The following is a 21,971-nucleotide window of genomic DNA, read 5'->3' as shown; positions in this document are numbered from 1 at the left end:
GGGGGGTGGGGGAGAGGGTGTTTGAAGGGAAACTGCTAGGATCCTGAGACGCACGTTGAAGAGTGTGTGAGGGACAGAGGAAGTCGCATGTACACACACAGGCTGTGCTGTTCGCTGTCGCTGGGTTCGGCTCACTCCTGGCTGGCTGGCCCGTTGGCTACGCTGGACTGGCGGGGAAAGTCTTGCACGCCTCCTACATCCCCTCCCACACACACATGTGTTCTCTCTATGTTTGCACAAATAGCAGCTTCTGTGCTCACATACACATTCACACACATACACACCCACAAAAGCAGGCGCACACACCCTTCCCCCCTTCAAAAAAAAAAGTCAATCCCAGTATCTGGTAGAGAGGGTTGCAGATTCTGGAGCGAAGAGCAGAAGAGTGATGGTTGCTGAAGTGAGCCAAATGAGAGAGTGCGAGAGAAAGAGTAAGGGAGAGACAGAGAGAGAGAAAGAGAGAGAGAGAGAGAGAAAGGTGGAAGAGGGAGACGACTGAGTGAGAGTGTGAGTGCAAGTGAAAGAGAGAAAGAGTGAGAGCGGCAGATGTAGAGAAGGGGAGGAGAGACTGGGTCTGTTTGCACAGGCGGTTTCTCAGATCGAGGTTTTTATACTGACCCTCCCCTCCTCTCCCTCCCTCTCCCTACTCCTCTCAGTCACAAGCGCAGCTGACGGAGAACTGAGGAGAGGAGGGGACAGAGAAGAGTGGAGGCAGAGGAGAAGAGGACGGAGAGAAGAGAGGTAGAGAGAGAGGGAAGAAAGAAAGTCCGCTGATGAAAGAGGAGAGCCAAGGGGGGAAAAAAAGGGAGCAGAGAGGAGAGATTAGAAAAAAGGAAAGAGTAGCAGAGAGGAATGTAGGGAATGGAAAGAAGTACATGTGTGTGGGAGATGATTAATTAAAGGTGTAGAAGAAAAAAAAGAGATCACAAAAAGCAGTATTAAAGAAAAAAGGTTAGAAAAGTAAAGAAAATAGCAATTTATTAGCAATCTATTAGAAATATTTGTTTTCAAGGGATACAAATATGTGAGTGTATGTATGACTTTGAGCATCTGCTGCGCCATTACTGTGTTCAGGTGGAGGTGCCAGTGCACACGTTGCATTCCATTCCTCTGCTCTTGGAAGTTTTCTTATTGGCCTGTCACAGGTTTTTGAGCTGCCCATCTATTGACCATGTACTTTCATTTAATTAATGGTGTTGCGTGAAAGCAAAATCCATCTGCACGTATGATGTGAGACAGCTGACATTTTTACACTTGTACCTGATCAGTGGTGGTAGTGTAGGGGGGGATCTTAACCAGGAAACAGCCCAAAACACGCTATGACAACAGAGGATATGGGGCTAGACCAGAATTTGGATGGGTATTATGATGAGGAGACCAGAGTGGAAATTTAATGTGTAATGGCAAGACACCGATAGAGGTGTCATTTGAACATCTGCATGTCAGGAGTGTTAATCGGATTAGAGGTGTTATCAGCTGCAGGATGGTAATTGTATCTCAGATCTCAGGCCAGTGCCTTAAGAACCGCATCCTTATGTTCATGTAAAGTTCATCTAGATTGGAACAGGAATTAATCTTTTTTTTTTTTTTTCATATGACTGTGGAGTTCCTGCTGTACCTGTGAAAAGAAGCAGGAGAAACGATAGATAGAGACCACAATAAAATAATGGAGAAACAGAGAGTTTGTTAAAAGAGGGCTACAGATAGGGGCAGGTGGGAAGCACAAACTGAGCAGAGGAGTGTAAAGAGGATTGTGATGATGAACCAGAGAAAGGTGGAGATCAGAAGGCAATGGAAAGAATGAGAGAGAAAGAGAGGGACAGAGAGGGAAAGGTGATAAAGGGAAGAAAGAGGGAGAAAGAGTAAAGAGTGAAATGGGGAGAGAAAGGGAGAGTGTGTGAGCAGGAAAGAGAGAAAAAAAAGGAGAGAGAAGAGGATGACAGAGAGAGAAAGAGAGAAAGAAAGAGAGAGAGAAGGGTAAGAGAGAGTGTGATAGAGACAGAGGAAGGGGGATTACAATCTCCCTTTGTGTCTATGTGTGGGGATCTTAGCACAGAGGGGTAATATTTATCTATGCCATTTTTTGATTAGCTTTGATTGACTGAATAAAGCGGAAATGTGGTTCAGAGTGTGGACCTTCAGTAACTGCAAACAATCAGACTGCTCAGTTAGACACAGTGAGAAGACTGGTTCTTTTTCTCTCTCTCTGGCTCACCCTCTCTCTCTCTCTCTGTCCCCCCTCTCCCTCTCTTTCGTTTTCTCTCTTCCTTTCTCTCATATGCCAGCACTACTTGTAGAGCTGTTCCTCTGGCTGTAGTGCTGAATTAAGCTTGATTGCCTGTAATGAGTAAAATGGCCTCTGTCTTTCTTAACACTGAGGGTCACTGTTCCCCTCCTCTGCGTTTAATACAAGATATCTAACTTATAAGCACAACTGCATTACAATTCTGCCAAAGGACAGAAAGAGAAAAATATAGTTTATACAGTTATATATATCCAAAGAAGATTCCAGGTGACTGCAAGGTACTGTAGTAAGAGATGTAGAGAGATTCAAAATTGTAGTGAAGTACAGAAGGTTCCCAGAGAAACAGAACGTTTCAGACAAAGGTCCTTCATCAGCTGTGCAAGCTAAGCACTTTGATGAAGGACCTCTGTCTGAAACATCCTGTATCTCTGGAAACTTTGTATACTTCATTCACTACAGCTCTCTCTCTCTCTCTCTCTCTCTCTCTCTCTCTCTCTCTCTCTCTCTCTGTATAAATATATATATTTCTACACAGGTACCTCCAGTGAACTGTGAAATGTGGAGAATAAATTCATCTTACATGTAAAATGCTTATCACCATTAAAAGCTTGGAGGTGATAGGAGCATTAGCCTGCTCACCACACACTGCTGCCTGCATGGAGGGTGACACCATTGGCCGATCTCAGGTCTTCTGGAGCTCTGTGAATGGGCCAGGGCTGTAGAATAGAAGAAGAAGGCCTCTGAGCTTTTATCATTTGTACTTTAACCTGCAGATACAATGTTCTCTCATAAGCTCCTGAGCCATAACTACTGCAGATTATGGCTCTGTATGCCCGCATGGCCTCTCTGCCTCATGTTCGTCATGGTGTCAAAAGTAAAAGAAGAGAAAAGACCAAAATGGATGTGGATGGGAATGTTTTAAAGAGAGTGCATGAGAATGTTTAGAGAGCTTGAGTCATCTGAGAGAGAGTGAGGTGGAGATTGAGAGAGAAACTTTCCATACTAGTTTTTATAAAATGCTGAAATATAAGAAATTAAAGCAAACAGAAACATTTAAATATTGTATATGCAGGCATACATATTTTTTGATCCTCTCTCTTTCTCACTGTCTCACTCTGTTTCTCTGTCTGTTTTAATTATATTGTCCAAGCAATCTCTGTCTCTTAATTTTCCTTTCATCTGCAATTCTACTGTGATTTCACTACTCTGGTGTTTTAGTCTGATTGGTTCCCACAGAGCCATGTTGGTTTTATCTTTATTAAAGAGCTGCACTTACATGCCTGAAGAGCCAAGGTCCATAGATGGATAGAAAGAGAAATGCACCTCTGGGTCTGTGTGTGTGTGTGTGTGTGTGTGTGTGTGTGTGTGTGTGTGTGTGTGTGTGTGTGTGTGTGTGTGTGTGTATGTGTGTATGTGTGTGTGAGAGAGAGATTTATAAGTCTTGAATAATCAATATCCAATTACAACACATTATCTGAGATAGCCATTATCTGAGATAGCATTTAGTGGTAGTTTATGGTCTTAGCAGGAAATTATATTTAATTTTATAAAATCAAAAATGTATCCATTGTTGAGTGCAAGTGCAAATCTGTTTGCAAATGCAAACCTGTTAGGCTTTTCACAGTGAAAAAGACAAAAACAAAAGATTGAGGGAAAGCAAAATGATATACATGCACAGGAGCATGCAATCACATACACACACATTCATGCACGCACACATTCATTTTTGTTTGTGTGAATTTTCAGGACATGGGATAATAAAGGTGTTATATGCATCATGTATATTTATAAATCTACATGTAAAAAGAATATTGTAAGACTAATCCTAAACAACCTGGCCCTACATTTTTGGCAAGATATGTTTGATTCCCTTTACAATTTCTGGCAAAAGATACAATTCCAACAGATTAAATGAATGATAAAATTTAAAGTACTAACATAAAAAATTTACAAAGATAATAAAAAAACAAAAGAGAAGAAAAAAAAATGTAGAAAACAAATATACAAAAATACAAACTCATTACAAGGATATTTATATTTATATGTTTTACCTACACATTATATAAGAGTATATGGAAAGAAAGAAGTGTCTACATGAATTACAGCAAGCATTTGTCAATGACACAACCCATTAGAAGCAAATTATACAAGCATGCAAGCCCATGGCACTGGGAGATCAGTGTGTTAGGAGGTGAGAGTAAGAGTAAGACTTCTCACATATGGAAACATGGCCAGCAAAGCTAATCAAATTTAAATAATCTATTTGAATAAATTATTTTTGATTGATTGAATCCAATCCAGTAAGAATTTAGGATATTTCTTTTCCCAGAGACTCCAGTATGAAAAAGATCTGCGGGCACAGATTATTTTATGAATACTGTTGTTGAAATTAGACAAATATGTTACATCATATTTCTGTGATAGAAGCACTGGCATCTATGGATGTGTGTGACTTTTTCTTTCATTAGTCTCCTGTGTTTGTCTGAGGTTATGGATAGATTAGCTTTTCTGAAAGTGGTATTGCTTGTTCTTTTGTATTCCTGATATAATAATATCAGAAATATAATGTATAATGAAGCAATTTTGATTGGAATATTCACCCTGAACTGAATCTAACACATGATGATGCACAAAATCTGTGGGTGTGGTTTGGAAACCAATGAGTATAAGAGTTCAAAAACAATCAACATTTTGGAGGTTATCTTGTTCGTTTCTTTCATAATTAAAAAGTACCAGAGCAGGAAGCTTTGAAAAGCTAAAAGGGTTTACTTTTCAGAAAAGCACACAGTGATATATTCTATAGTAACCACACTAGTATACTTAAGTTTTCCAAGATGATTTTTTATTATTCACAAGCCACTTAGTGTGAACAAAGCCTAACTTAACCAACTATAACTGCCAAAATGGGGAAACAGCTCAAATCAAACATTGCCTACTACATTGTAAATGGAAAGCCATAACATTCCAAGTATTAAAGGCAAACATTTGGAAAATCTCTTTCCAAACTCTGATGCACAAGTCAAAAAGTCTATGTGATTGTGATTTGGCAATTTAAAAATGGCTATATTTCCACATAGTTAACTTGATTGGTTGTATGAAATATACCATCAAGCTTTGTTTTCTGTAACTATTTGGGAATATTGAGAAAACAGATGAAGAAGTGAATCCTATATATATCCCTCCATATAGCATCTGAGAACTCTACACCAGAATCGTCTTCCCAAGTACCTCTTATTATTGAGAGCCTAGGAGTATTTATTTGAGAAATTATAGAATATAAATAATAAATTATCCTAAGACTGGAGTGGGGTTAATGTTTCAAACAGAGTCCATATCAGTCTGCTGTAGAAGAAATGGAAATTGCTTCAAGTCACTATGCACTAAGTGTCTAACGAATGCAAAACATTTCACTTGAAAATCATGCTTCACTTGTTCGAATGATATGAGAACAAATCATTTATAAAATGATTTTATATGGAAAATAACCAATCTTTCCATTTCATTCCCATTTGCTTTGGTGTTTGCAAGAAGCTCTTACCCAGAGTGACTTACTTATTTATCATTTATCAGTATCATTCTTTCCCATGCTTCTACAAACAAGTGACTATATACAATTTCCATACATAAGGACATACAGGCCCAGCCAAAGTGTTTCCTCAACTGTGATCAACTGCACAGGCTGCCTTTAATGACTGGGCTCTGACAGTAGGGTGGTATTATCTGAGGAAGAGGAGAGCAAAGCAGTGCAGTCAGAGAGGAAAGGCTACAACTGTGTATTGGATGTCTTGCCACAGTGGGTTACTGGTTTGTGAGATGGTCTCCATCCAGTCCAGCAGGGATGTGATTTTTGATAAACAAAGGAATCACCAAAAATACATAAGCGTTTAGGTAAAATATTTATTATTTTGGAATTAATTCTACCCACCAATAATAATAGTTTAGTTCAAATTAAAGGAAGTTGATCTGATGTCTTATAAAGTGGATAAAACTATATTCAATTTATGAACAGAAATTTCCTCAAACTGATTACTAGTACAGAAAATATATGATTTGGAATCAGAGGGTCAGGATTGTAACAAAACATCATCTGCCTCCTAAACTATTTTAAGTTCACTTTGTGCTCTAATAATATCTTTAATGTGTTTATTATTATGACTGGAAATAGCAAGTGGTTCAAGGAGCAAAGTGAAAAGTCGTGGGGATAAAAGACAACCCTGCCTTGTTCCCTATTTAGTGTGTGTAATATTTGTTTGGACAGATACCTGTGGGGAAGAATACAATAATTGGACTCGAGATATAAAAACTGAGCTAAAGACAAAATTAATTAATTAATTAATTAATTAATTTATAGGGTCAAATAAACAAATTCTCTCTCTCACACACACACACATTAACTGCATATATGTATAGATAGATAGAGAGAGAGAGAGAGAGAGAGAGAGAGAGAGAGAGAGAGTTCAAAATTGTAGTGAAGAACACAAGGTTTCCAGAGGAACAGGATGTTTTGGTTAGAGGTCCTGTGCAAGCAAAGTGCTCTTTCTCTCTCTCTCTCTCTCTCTCCCTCTCTCTCTCACCTTCTCTGTATATATGTGACACTCTTATTTCTAACAGTACTAGAGACTGACAAAGTACAACATGAATGCATGGCTAAGACAGAGGGTTTCTTCTCAAATTCAACACTGTACAGTACACAAAGCAGAAGGAGAAGGACCAAAACCTAGTGAGCATCAGAGCCTAAGATGAAACAACTAAGATCCACAAGTACACCAGGAAGAAGGACCCAAGTGATGAAGTGCTTAGTGAATACCTAAGGCAGCAGAAAAACGAGGAGGAGAATGAGGAGGAGCAGGAAGCATCATGAAAGGATGTTTCCTGCATAGTATGGACCATCAAATATGGAGGTGGCTGATACAGAGAAATCCTACTAATGAAAAGGCTGGATTGAAAGACAGCACAGAGGCACTAATCATGGCAGCACAGGAACAAGCTCTGAATAGGGATTTACCACACCAGGCAGGACCCCAGATGCAGGATGTGAAAAGATGCCCCTGAGACAATCCAGCACATAACAGCAGGATGCAAGATGCTAGCAGGGTGAGTGTACATGGAATGCCATAACCAAGGGGCTGGCATGGAAACATATGCACTGAGTTCAGTCTGGAAGTTCCAAGGTCAAAATTGGATACACTTCCGAAGGCGGTGGAGAATGACCAAGCTAAGACCCTGTGTGATATCCACATACAGACACTGACAAAATGGTAATGGCTAATGGCTAACAAACCAGACATAGTAGTGATATACAGATAGCAGAAAAAGGTTGTATGTGTATGTGTGTATATATATATATATATATATATATATATATATATATATATATATATATATATATATATATATATATATATATATATATATATGCTATAGAACTCAGCCAGACCTGCAATGCTACTGCTATACTTCTGGAATACTGAAATTATATATATATATAATATATATATAATTTCAGTATTCCAGAAGTATAGCAGTAGCATTCCAGGTCTGGCTGAGTTCTATAGCATGTGTAATTCCATATCTTACCTCTGGTAAGGTCAGAGTGTTTCTTGAAGCACATAAAGCTTCTATAAACAAACCTTTACGGCTTGACAAAATGGCCAGTATGATTTGGCCTGAGCTGAGTGCTCTTGATGGCAAGTGAATGTAAAGCTGTAACATCTGCTCCAGCTGGGGAAGTTGTGTGAGGGCATTCACCTGCCTGATCTGCTGAGAGGCCCAGCAGGGCTAGCTACTACTTCAATCCAACCACTCAACTCAGAGCAGTCATCCATGATAATTATAGGAAATGACAATGAATGACAAAGAGGGAGACAAGTACAAAGAGAGAGAGACAGATAGACACAAACTGAAAGAAGCAAAGAGGGAGAATGTGTTTTTATTTGCTTGTGTCTGTGAGTTTTTCTCTGCAGGTGAAAATATGTGTGGCAGTGTTTGTGCGTGTCATTTAGGTGTCATGTGTATTACACTTATGACATGCTACGTTACATATTTGTCCTAAACCATTCTTATTGTCTCACTTCATTCTTATTTCCCTCCACAGCCTATTCTGTAATATAGCCCTCCCTTTCTACTCTCTCTCAGCTTGCTCTTAAAAGAAGAAAAACACTGAGTTCCTTTGTTGATGTGAGTTGCAGTCATTCAGAGCTGAGCTGAAGCCCGACCCTTAGAGTTGAGACCAAGGCATTCTTCGCTCAATGCAAGTCCATTTAGGTCGTGTGGGAGGCCGGTCCTCCTCTCAGGAGGACAAGACACTATTTGCAATATCAATGAAACTACATTAGGATTCTAACCAATCGGTAGCACTGGGTAAATGTCATACATGTTTAAGTGATCATTGAAGTCCATTTAATTTATTGTTCTCTTTCCATCAATGCTCATCTTTCTGAGGTAGCTCACCTGTTAGCACAGGAAACGCAAGGTATTGGCAATATCATGATCATGGGTTTGATTCCCAGAAAACACATACACTGTCATACTAAATAAGTCATTATTTTGTTCACCAAATACTTTAAATGTAATGATAAGTGTATAATATTCACCGATCAGCTATAATATTAAAACCACTGACGGGTGAAGTGAATAACACTGATTATCTCGTTAAAATAGCACCTGTCCAGGGGTGGGATAAATTAGGCAGCCCATCTGGTCTGATCCTACAGAACAGCACAAATTGCTGAAAAGGCAATGCTGGCCATGAGAGAGACATGTCAGAACACACAGGGCATTGCAGCTTGCTGCTTATGTGAGTGTGTAGCTGTAGAGCAGTTAATGTGACCATGCTGAGATGCTAAGCCCTGTCCACTGATGGCAATGGGCATGTGGGCATCAGAACTGGACAATGGAGCAATGGAAGGTGTCCTGGTCTGATGAATCACTTTTCTTTTACATCATGTGGATGGCCGGTTGCATGCGTGTCACATACCTTGAGATGGAACCATGATACACCATGTTAAGAAGGCAAGCCTGTTGTGAAACCTTGGGTCCTGGGATTCATGTGCATGTTACTTGAATATGTACAACCTACCTAAATATTGTAGACAATGAAGTTCACTTCATGGCAACAGGATAATGCACCCTGCACACTGCAAAAACTGTTCAGGAATGATTGGAAGAACATGACCAAGGGCTGTGCTGGAGAGTTAAAGCCACTTAATGCCACATTTTTTACACCTGTGACAAGGTTGGTAGAATGGCACAACAGGGTTGGGACATTCTACGCCTACTGGTACAACATTACTTTGAACCCATTTTGGCTTAAAACCAAGCTTGCACTACTACCTCATCAGACCTGCTCTTATCGCAAATGCAAATGCAAAAAGGAATTTTTCTCACTTCAAGCAGACATATGAAGACGTGTCCAGTTTTTCACAATGGCATTTTGACCATGAACATCATCCTAAAATATCTCCCAATTATTAACTAAATACAACTGATTTTTTTCATAAGGAAAAACAATTTTGTTGTTACTATTGTATGTGAATCAGATAGTTGGCATTTTATTACATATGGAAAATGACATAATTTAAATAATTTAGATAATAAGTCATATCACGGTTATATAAATATTAATTTTATTCTCATCATCATGAACTGCAAAAATAATTATATATATATATATATATATATATATATATATATATATATATATATATATATATATATATAAAATCATTGAGTGCCATATATTTTGAAATGGTATTCAGTGACAAGTATGTCTGTTTCCTTATCTGTTTTTTTTTTTTTTTTTTTGGTGCTGCCAATCCTGCATACTCTTTGCCATGATGAAATTGTTACTACACTTTCTCGCAGACTCTCACTCAGTTTTTAAAGGGGGGAGGGGTGTAATATTATTGGATATTGCAGCACCAACACCTATTGATCATGTGTTCAGCCTAACCCAATCTCTTTTTATATATCTGCCACTCTGTGCCATATTAATGCCTTTGCCGATGGTCCTGAAAATAGCAAACCTTTATGCCATGCCCACACATGCCTGAACTACAGTCTTAACCCTATTTTTTACACTTGGCTTGTGTCCCCACAAATAGAGCATAAAGAGTTCAAGAGATTGATTTGGCCTCCAAATTCCACAGATCTCAATCCGGTTGAGCATCTGTGTGATGTAATAGAAAGAAACCATGCCGGTCCCACCTCGCAACTTACAGGACTTAAAGGATCTACTGCTAACATGTTCATGCCAGATAGTACAGATACCTTCAGAGTTCTTGAGAAGTCCATGAGTACATGGTCCAGAGATGTTCTGGTGCCAAGACAGGGACCTGTACAATATTAGCTGTGTTGTTTTAATATTATGGCTGGTCAGAGTGCACACTATACACCAAAGCAGTAGTAAAGAACATATTCAAGCCTCACAAAAAAAAACATAATGTAGTGGAAGCTGCAGCCCCCACTCCTGCGGTAATCCTAAAGTAACCTCAATGCACCTCGCAGAAGGTCTCCTTATCAGGATGCTTTGGAATACCAGTCTCTGCCCTACTGACCGACCAGTCCTTCACCCCTGGGAAAACTCATAACACCCACTATGAGAGGCCTGTTTTATAAACAACAGAACACTTTTGGCTCTACTAAAAAGGGCGCTTCATTCCCTTATCAGTTCTCCAAAGCCACTCTGAAAGGACTCCGTAAGGACACATAACCCAAAACTTTATGACCCCAGATCTGGCCTGAGGAACTAAAAGACCATAAATACGTCACAACCTGGAATATGTAGATCAAGAAAAACTTATAAAGACCATATTCTTGAATGACTACTAGAATTTGACCTTTCCCATATGAAAAATCTTCTCACAAGCATTGCAACAAGATCAAATACACATACATATTCTGTCATTTTGAATCCAAAGTATGTAATAAGATTTCTTTGATTGCATAGACTATGAATCCACAGCACCCCTCAATGACTATAACAGACTCCTCCATCTGGACTTATTAACCATGTATGGCCAACAATGCATTGTTATATCCATAACAGTTTCAGCATGCTCAATTCTGAGTGAAATCTAACTAGCTATCATCATTGAATTGTTATGAAATCCATTCTCTCTAAATTTATGTTAACTTTTCTTATGCCTTGTTTTTTCAGTCATTCATGAAATTATTATATCTATGCCTTAACCATATTATTCTAATGTTTGCAAATTAAACTTTATACTTGTTTTACTTAGTGACTACCTCCTCATTTCAAGTATAATAGACAGAGGAAGATTATTCGAGTTATTAAAACTAGGGCAGTACAATACGTGTGAAATAACCACATTCTCTATCTTTCTCTGTCATTCTCTTCTATGCTTTTCTATCTCTCTAAGTCACTCTGTTTCTAAGTAGTGTGTTTCTTGATGAAAATGTAACTGCTTTATTTTATATAATTGTGTGTTTTATATTGCTTATTAGACCGTCTGCACTATATCTATACATATTTGAATTAAGTGAAATAGGGTAACTGATCCTGCCTGTTATAGTTTAAAAGACATATATCTCATAACCAAATATCACTACCTAGTTGTTTTATTACCCTTTCTCTTCTTTTTTTAAAAATGTTTGATCACCCCACCAAAGCTGTAGACGAGAGAAAGAAGCATGAATATGCATAAACGAATCTAGGAATAATATCTCTCGCAACCCCGCCCATGCGTCAGGCTTATAAAAATCGACCCTCGAACTAACAGTTGGTTAAGGTGGTAAACGTTGGAGTTAGACTGAGTTAAAGTTGGTTCCAGAAAAGGTGAAGTTGGAACCCCTCGCGAGAAGAATTAAGTACTTATAAAAGTGTCTTATTTTATGTCTGTCATGCATCTAGTGTGTTAGTCTGTCGTAACTCGTTTAATTTGCTTTCCACTATCCCGTCATAGTTGCATTTTTGTTTTTGCATCGCTGGTAAAATGAGAATTAATCCTGTTTGGCCAACAGGAATTAGTGCTAATTATCCAACCTTAGATTTATGTAAAACTACGTCTAGGATACCCTCTTGCATTGATACCGGCGAAGTTACAGAACCGTCTATCTCAGCTCTACACCCTTGGTGAAGCACAGGCTCGTCAGTTTGGGACAACCTTTTGTGCGGGGTCACGGACGGCGTTTCATTCCTATGCTGTCTCAGGGTGTCTATTGAGATAATTCAGTCCAGGTTAATATTTCCTCCCCTCGTCAGTCTATATTATAATAGAAATATGAACCTCCTCCCTTTCAGGCAACCCCGCGGTAGTTACGCTAGCTCCGTTAGCTCTTTGGCTAGGCTAGTCTTAGCTGAGTTAGAACCATAGCTAACTCTGTCTTACACAAAGGTTCTACACCTCTGATTTCAGTTCTTTCCTTTTGTTGTTTTGTTTAGTATTATTATTGTTTTATTTATTTACTTTATCTCTTCATTTCCCTTACTTTTCTCCCTCAGTTGTCATTAGTTAGGGATTCCGCTAAAGTGGTCTAACAAATGTCTCATGGTGTTAATAATTTGTTTATTCATTAACCAGTAAACTTCACTTTAATTCATCAAGTTCGTCATCGTGGAGAATATATTTGAAGCAAAATATGAACTAATGAGACAATAATGTCACGGGACGCTTCTCCCCGTCACGTGGTACGGCCTGCCACATGCAGGGCGGTTCACCCATATTTGTAGCCACACCCCCGTGAAAGCACGCACCTGTACGGGGTTACGCGTTAATGTGTGTTTGTCTACGCCCCCGTCAGTACGTGCCTCACCGTTGGTTATTCGCTGATGTTACTATAGCCTGTGTTTAGTTAAATGTATAAGTCATGTCTGTCGTTAATGTTGTGTGTGAGTGCCACCGTTCTACATGTTTTATGTTAAATGTTTCACATCGAGGGAGTCTGTGCGTCCTGCTCCACGCCCACCGGCACTCGGGCCAGCGACAACGTTACAAATAAACCTTTGGTACTTCACAGGTACTAGGTGATTGTTTTGTGCTTCCCCTTTCCAATAATTCGTATAATTATGCGTTTCTGCTACAATAAAAAAAAAACAAGAATGGGTTTATTATGACACATCAAAGACTGGGACAACTCAATTATTGTCAAAATTCCCATGCGCTATTTAATCAGTAGCCTTGCCTGAGACTAAAAACCAAGACCAATCTCCAAACTCAAACCATCTGTTTATCCAATCCTGACATCTGTAATTTAATTGCATACAAATCTGCACTCAAAACACCTACCTCACAATTACATGCACTGAACACTTTATTTAGTGCAAACTGTACCTCATGAGTTGCCAGTTCAATTTGTCAGTGACACTCTAACCCTTCATTGGTTGGTTTTTGACCACAGGACCACTACTGACTGGATATTATTTTACTGCCAGACCATTTTTAACACACGAGTGACATGGTTGTGGGTGTTGTGCTGGTATGAGTGTACCAGGCACAGCTGTCTTACCAGGACTTTTTTACAGTCAGTGCCACTGCTGGATTGAGAGTGGCCTGCCACCCAAACATATACAGCCAGCAGCCTCCCAGTAGTCAGAGATCAACCACTGATGAAGGGGAAGACGGTGGTTAACAGAGACTCTACTTGGCAGTGGGTGGTGAGTGTAAGATGCAGGTTTATTCACTGGTGGTGTGTCATTGATGTTTCTCACTCCCTCACATTTCTAGAACTGAATGAATATCCATACATCCATCCATCCATCTTTGTCCATCTATATGTCCAGTCATCATTCTGTACCCACACATATCCATCCAGCCATCTCTTTCTGTCTAGATTCTCCTGTTGTATGTTTGTTTTTTTCTTCAGGAAGCAGTTTTCCCTGCCTGTGACAGGGGGAATCCTTAACTGTTCATTCCAGAAAATTATTTTACTGTTCCCTTTCTTTCAACTCCAAGTTGAGAGAAAATCTGGCTTCACATTGTTACATACCAAGCAATCATCTACTAGTTCACAGTTTCTCAGTTCTGAGCATTTTGAAGAAATAAAAGATAATTGGACCATATTGGCCATACTGCACGCAATTACATCCTGGGCTCACTCTTCCGCTGGACCAGATGTTTACTATATCACACCTCTCCATTTCAGCAAAATCACTCACATCTAGGGTGTTTTTCAGATCCCTCACAAAACCGGGTTCTGTTATACATAAATGGTGAGATCTGGGCTCCAGACTGCAATTAAGAATTGAACAGCAGTTCTCGTTCTTATATGGCTCTCACATTTACCACACAAATTGGATAATACCAAATATTCATAAAAGATGGGCACCAGAGTAAACTGTTATACTCTATCCTTAAAGCTGAAAAGTGTAGCAGTAACCCTGTAGCCTCACTCAATTTTTTATAATAAATATGTGACTCCTCTGCCTGCACTGTAGAGACAGCTGTCAAAATGTCTTCCAAGATATACGTGAATAAAAGCAATAAAAACTTTTGTGTGTGCACTTTCCCGCTCTGTCCTAACCATGGCAGGATCCCAGCTGGGTTGTGCCATGCCTGGCCTGAGTCTTCCATGTTGAGCTTGGGGAGGTTCTGGAGAAATCCACCTTCAAAGTTGGAGGAGGGTGGTCAGCATGGATTCAGGGGTGACAAGCTGAGGGGGCGTGCAGAACCGTGGGTAGGCAAGGGATGGGTGGTATATCAAAATTAAAACACCTGTACAGTCAAGTCTCCATCCACATCATCCAACGAATCAAGAGAGGGGTAGAAAAAAACATCCCCAGAAATTGCAACAGTGGGTTTGTACCAGCTTAACCTTACAGCAATCTAATAGTCTTATGTCTGATCCAGTACCTGACCCCAAATCTCTGTCCCAGAACTGTCTGCCTCCGTCTCCTCAGCTTTACATAGAATGTTATAAAGTAACATTCTTTTATTCCCATTTAAAAATGATATTATCGTGGCATGCCAGCTTTCCTCTGCATTCACTGTACTATGGTTGTATTATAATGGCTGCATCATTTGACTAGAAACCTCTGTGTTACTTTTGCATAGCTATGATGAACCAGGAATTGAGACAGTTATTGAAATGTGATATTTATATCTGAGGTGTAACTATGGCAATTTTGAGTACCATTATCGTGGTAACTCATAGCCCATAAACATATATAATCTTAAGATCAGGACTATTCTTAAAATGATCACGTTTGGAAGTGCTTTATATCAGCTAAACTGAACTGCACAACAGCATATTTCTCTCGTAAACAGTCATAACATATTCAGTTTGAAAGAGAAGAAAAAATATTGAACCTGTGCCGCAGAATTAAGAAAATCCACAAATGGATTTATTTGGAACGACAATGAGGCAAGCCTGGTTTCATGGGACTGCCATCCGCTGCACAGTAATTTTCACACAACAGTCTGTCAACAGTGCTCAAATGCTGGGAAATCTCCAAAGGAATCTTAAAATCTGAGTGGATTTCTGTGTCTTACTGCTGAGAAAAATGTCTTGGATCCTAGAGGCCTCCTGTCTGAAGTGCTCTCTTCTGCATACAGTGCCAACATATTATTAAACTTTCTACTTTGCAATTGTTAGTTATAGCCATAGCTAACAATAAATGTTAAATATCAAGTCACTTTGATTTCTTGTTTAAATATAGCTCAGCAAGGGCAAAATGTCTTTATATAAAAAGACCCAAACTTTACCCTTGAAAAAATGTTAATTATAATGAAGGTTTTTTTCAGAGCAATTGATTGCATTGTCCAAAAAAATAATATATTAAATGCTACTAATCACTGATGTTACACAGCTAGCCAATAAACATGTCTGCTGACTTGCTAATAGTGGCTCATGTTTGCAGCATAACTCATGCAAAATATTTAATTCATGTTTCAAAACATAGTTATTGTTTCAGTAATTACAGTTTTTCTCAAATGCCTTGGCACAATCCTCAAATAATATATTAATATTTCCAAAACAACATGTGAATCTCCATACCACTGGTCCCTTGTTCAGAACAGATTACAATTTCTCATTATTTTAAACAAAGTGCAAATGTTTTAGTATGTCTATTTAAATGAGTCCAATTGTCCACAAATAGTAAATATATTCTGCTGATCAAAACTAGTTATGCTGCTTCTTGGTAGAATAGTTGTGTTCTCCTAAGCATGTAGGATTTCCTTTATTCTGGTAAATCATCACATGCACATGAGTTCATTCACTCGTCATTTGTCAGTCATATATTCAATAATAATCAATCAATATTCCATTGATATTATTGATATTTTGTAATGTCTGCTTTGGTAGTGTTTGGGGTTTTTTTTGTAATGTTTTGCTGTCCATCAAAGGATGTCGATGGAGTTCTTTCCACCATATTCTCCATTCCTGAAACCAACTCTCATTGCTGCAATGGATGTGGCTTTGATGACATCACAGCAGAATACTGCTGTGTAAGAGCAGAACCTCTTGCATTGCAAGATATGATGTTCATAAAAACATTTGGCTAGACATACAGGAGCAACAGGACATCCAGTGAGTCTTTATTGCAGCACTAGAGTTTAATTGTGTTACAGTAACATGTAATACATTTGTGGATCAACAGCACATTATTTTTCTGTATTGATGAATTTTTATGTTTTACTGGTTTAAAGTTTCTGTTTTGATGTTTACTGTGTTGTACCTTAAGAATGTTCGCAGTTACTATAAACTAGTTACATGGAAATGAGAGCGCCCTTTTGTTTTTAAAGAGAAAATAACACTCTGGCTCAGTAAAGCCTTAAATATCAATAATTTCTTTTTTTAAGTAAATTTGCATTTACAGTAAAGGAGGTTTCCAGGGTCTACTGCCATAGTGACAAAACAACTAATCATTTTGATCATAAATGCTTATGCAATGCCAAAAGGACTTTTCTTTGTGGTCTCATTGACTCATTTTTGAAAGATGAGTTAAATGTTTTGTCTGATTTAAAACCCTTTACAGGTAAACTATGTTGTTGTGCTATGTGCTGGCCCATATAATCTGCTTTGAGAATATTAACACTGAATAAAAGTCAATGCAATTGAGAAGAAATGTAAATCAGTGACACCAAAGTTCCTTTGGTACTGCTGGTCAAAATATTTAGTTTTCTCACTAATTATCCAACTTGGAAAGTTTTCTCATACCAAACCTCTCTCATTCTCTATTTGATAAGATGTGTGATTTGTTGATGCAAGAAGTGAGAAACTCCCCATTCATCAGTAAAGTTCAAGATTCATGTGACAGGCAATTTACCAATTTAGCAGACAATACAATAAGTCTATAATATCACTGATGATTATGGAATATATGGCTGACTGATTTTGACAGATGAATGAACTGTGTGTGTAATGACTTACAGAATGAAGAAAATCCTACATGATTCATGCACAACTATTCAACCAAGAAGCAGTATAGGCAGTTTTGATCAGCAAGTTATATGCATATGGTAAGAGTAATTTGTTGACAATTATACTCATTCATTGGTATTGGTATATTAAAACATTTGCAATTTATCTATAAGAATACACTACACTACACTTGTTCAGTATATTCTGAACAAGTGTATTGTGGTATGGAGACTTTTACATATTGTTTTGAAAATATTGTGATTTAAGAATTGGACCAAAGCAAATGAGAAAAAACTGTAATTCTCATTTGACGTTTTGAAAAATATCTTAAACTTTGATAATTGCGCTCTGATGGTAATGTAATCGCGCTCTGATGGTATGTTTTCCATCACCATATTCCAGATTTACTTCTCATGGGGAGGAGTAAGAATATGCACTTTGTAAGTCGCTTTGGCTAAAAGTGTCAGCTAAATGCCATAAATGTAAATGTTGAGGTTAACATTCAGTCCTATAAAATACATACATTGTCAAGCAAGTGGAATGGATAACCAGTTACAGTACGCAAATAAATTCTGCCCAAAATGACATGAATTATTACAAACCTGTTTGTATAGATTATTGAAGACACTGTGGTAGTTGTAGCCCATATCTTTTTTCAGACAATGTTGTGCCTTTGCCTCTCTCTGACTCTTCCTTGTCCTCAGTGACTTCCCATTCCTCTTAGGAAATGTAGCCTCTTGTGAGAAACTTATGATATGAATGGTGTGATATGAATGTGGAATATTAGCTGTGTTTGTTTGTGGCCATCAAGAGAAAGCATAGAACAGTTATGTACATTAAAGCAAAATGAATCTAGACATTTTCTTCTCCTTTCTCTTTCTGCCTCACCTTCAAACACACACATGCACACACACACAGATCTTTGTAAATAATAACAAAACACAGAGCTGAATCAAGTAAAAAGATTGAAGAAGAACTAAAAAGTATAGAATGCTAAAGACAAAGTAAAAAAGTGAAGAGTAATAAAGGAATCCTAGTTTCCATTTTAGTGTCCTCTCTACACTCCCATTTTAACCTAATGAAGGACATGTTGATTAGCTGACAAGCTGTGCCAGGACTGCCCTACAAATATAACCAGAACCAGATTTTGAATACCATGGGGAGGACATGGTTGTCATGTGTAAGTGAAATCAGGCTTTTATATTGTAGAAGTCAGAGAGTGTGGTGTTTACCATCATCTTGGAAACATACATGTTCTGAAATGAAATAAACACCGGTAGTAAACTAGATTTGTAATTTTGAAGTATCACCCCAACAATTTATTTTCAAGGTGATTCAACTTGGTAGTAATGTGTTTTCAACCAATTAGAGAAATTCAGGGTGATCATGAATGTCAAAAAGTATTTCTTTTCCTGGTCAGTAAGGTGTTAATCACAGAAAAAACAGTGTTGTGAGTTGGTAACGATGTGTGAATGTGCCCTTAAACAGCTTCCCCTCTTCAGATGCATATATTTATATAACATCTCCAGATCTTCCAGGAGCAGCACAGCTGCCACAAGGCAGCGACAGCATGTCATGTATAGTGAGTCTCAGCTCTCATCTCTGTCTTTCTCACACACACACATAGACACACACCATCAGGCATTCTGGGATTCCTGCCCACACTATGAACCCACCCTAACCATTTCCTCTACCTTAATCTCTGTTTTACACACACACACACATACACACACACACACACACACACACACACACACACACACACACACACACTAGCTTCTGGCGATGGTTCCTTCTGTTTACATACTAATGGATACCACCTAGTGATATTTCTTTAATCATAAGGAAAGTGAAGGAAACAAGAGAAATACCTGCAGATCATTGGGCTTTAAGAAGAGCACATCTCCTCTGTCGGTACCCAATGAAAGCCGTGGTCCAGAAACAACAGGAAATTCATAAATCTGTACTGTTCTGTGGGTTCAAAATGGCAGCTCCCCCTCCAGGTAGCTGCTGAGATCCTGAGTACATGTTTGAGTAAAGTGTATTGGAGTAGTATATATTGGAATGAAGTAGGTATTCTAGCATTACAGACGATGTAATAAAGTGACAGATCTGTACACTAAGAAAACTGGCAAAACTTTATTGTAACCAATTTCAGTAAACAGGTTCAGAAGTGTTCATAATAATTTTGGATAGTGAGATATCAGTATCACTTTTCTATTGAGATTTCTAAGATGCTCAATGTATGTGCATACAATGCAAGTTTTAGTGTATTACAAAAGTGGAAAAAATAAAGCAGAAGTGTGAGAGGGTACAGAATGCATAGCGACACATTTGAATAAGGATAATCCAGAGAAGAGTCAACAGAGCAAGAAGGGTCCAAGAGGCACAGGCAAAATTTGTAATGCAGGTTTAACAGAAGCAAGAGTAACAGAAGTAACAAACCCAGGCTGAGCTCAAGGTATGGCAGCAACTAGAGCAACACAGAATATCTATGACCATAATAAGTAAACAGGCATAGAATCAGATAAACAGTAGGCTATACAATGAATGTAGGTTAAATTCAGAGTCAAAATAATTTATATAACACTTTGTACAACTTTTGTCATAAAGAAGCATATGGCTGAGTCCAAGCCACCAGTGAGTAAGCCAAAGGCAATAGTCTCACTGAGATCACACAAAATAAGCAAAGAGACACAACCCTGGTCAGAAGCCAACAACAGGTCATTAACTACTTTAATAGTTTGGCAAACCAAGCAGTGGAGCATGAGAGGAGTTGAGGATGGAAGCATGAATATATCCCCTACCTGAAGGCCAGCTTCAGATGCCTGGTGTCACAAACCCTGGGAGCTGACACCACAGTCGAGGTGCAAATTCACTCAGGACAACATTGCTGGAACTCCCAAATCACACTAGGATCCATGATATCCTGAGACTAGACCCTACAAAACTCCTCAGGGCAGTACCCCTCCCAGTCCACAAGGTACCAGAGCCGCCAGGTCATGTGCAGATTGCACTGGTTAGTCATCTCTACATGACCATTTGACTGTAGGTGATACACCAAGGTCAGGCCTTACATATGCAAGATGTGAATTGAGGTTCCCAATCAGAACCATAGGTTGTAGATCAATTACTAACAGTGTGTCAGTGCCATCTGAATGAGGGAGGTCAGTAAAGAAACTGATGGAGAGATGAGACCAGAGTCATGAGGGAGTGAGGAGAGAAAGGAGTTTCCTGCCTGTTTGCTTGTATTATGGGAGCTTTTGGATATGGTGAAATTGGAACACAAATGCACGTATCTTGTGACATCCTGTGAGTGGGCCTCCACTACTTTTCGGACAAAAGTTGAGTTGTTCTTGTGATGCCTGGATGTCCTTGACAGAAGGTCTGTGGGATGTACAGGCAGTAAGAAGGACAGCTCTCTGGTGTGGTTCCACCTCTTGCAAGCAATAGATGTCTTTGTCTATTTCCCACTGTATAGGAACTAGGAACATGGACTAGGGAATAATGGCTTCAGAGTCCTCTGGGATCTGTGTTAGTGTGAAGTCATAAAGATGGGAAAGAGCATCTTCTTTCGTGTTTTTAGAACTATGGCAGTATGAGAAATTAAACCTGAACTTGGCTTGCCAAAGGGAAAGTTGTTCGGCTTACCAGATATTTTGCAAGTTCTTGTAGTCAGTTAGGACTAGAACTGGTTCAAAGGACTCGTCTAATCAGTACCTCCACTCCTTGAATGCCAATGTAGTTTTGCAGTTACCAGTGTAGTTTTGCTCTGTGGCTGGGAGTTTACAGAAGTATGTGCTAGAATATAGCTTGGGTGAGTCTCCCTGTTCTTCTGAAAGCATGCCCCTGACACCTACCTCCAAGATGTCTACCTCTACTATAAACTGCTTCTCAGTGTTCTTGACAGAGCTAGGCATGAAGGTGCCACAGATGCATTCCACTGGAGCTGGTGGGTTTTAAATAAAGAGGCAAATGGAAAGGCAATTGAGCTAAAATTCTGAATGAACCACTGTAGAAATTTGTAAACTACACCAAACGCTGGAGTTCCTTTACAGAATGTAGGCCACAAGGAAATGGCTTTGACCTTAGTTTGGTCGACCCACATGTCCTCTGCTCTGATGATATTCCAGGAATGTCATGGACTGCTGGGGAAACAGGTATTTCTCTTTAACATATAGATGGATGTCTAGGAGCCTAGCTGGAGAACCACCCTTACATAAAAGACATGGTCATTCAGGTTAGCTGTTAAGAATGTCATCAATATACACAATTACATAGCGATCTATCATATCATGGAGGATGTTGTTAACAAATGAATCAAATTCAAAGGGTGAGATGGAGAGGCTGTATGGCATTACAAGTTCCTCAAAGAGACTGTGGGTGGCACTGAAGTCTGTGTTCC

The sequence above is a fragment of the Electrophorus electricus genome, chromosome 1, assembly GCF_013358815.1.
Source record: "Electrophorus electricus isolate fEleEle1 chromosome 1, fEleEle1.pri, whole genome shotgun sequence".
Lineage (NCBI taxonomy): Eukaryota > Metazoa > Chordata > Actinopteri > Gymnotiformes > Gymnotidae > Electrophorus > Electrophorus electricus.
The sequence above is the reverse complement of the archived record's forward strand: the minus strand, read 5'-3'. Positions refer to the sequence as shown.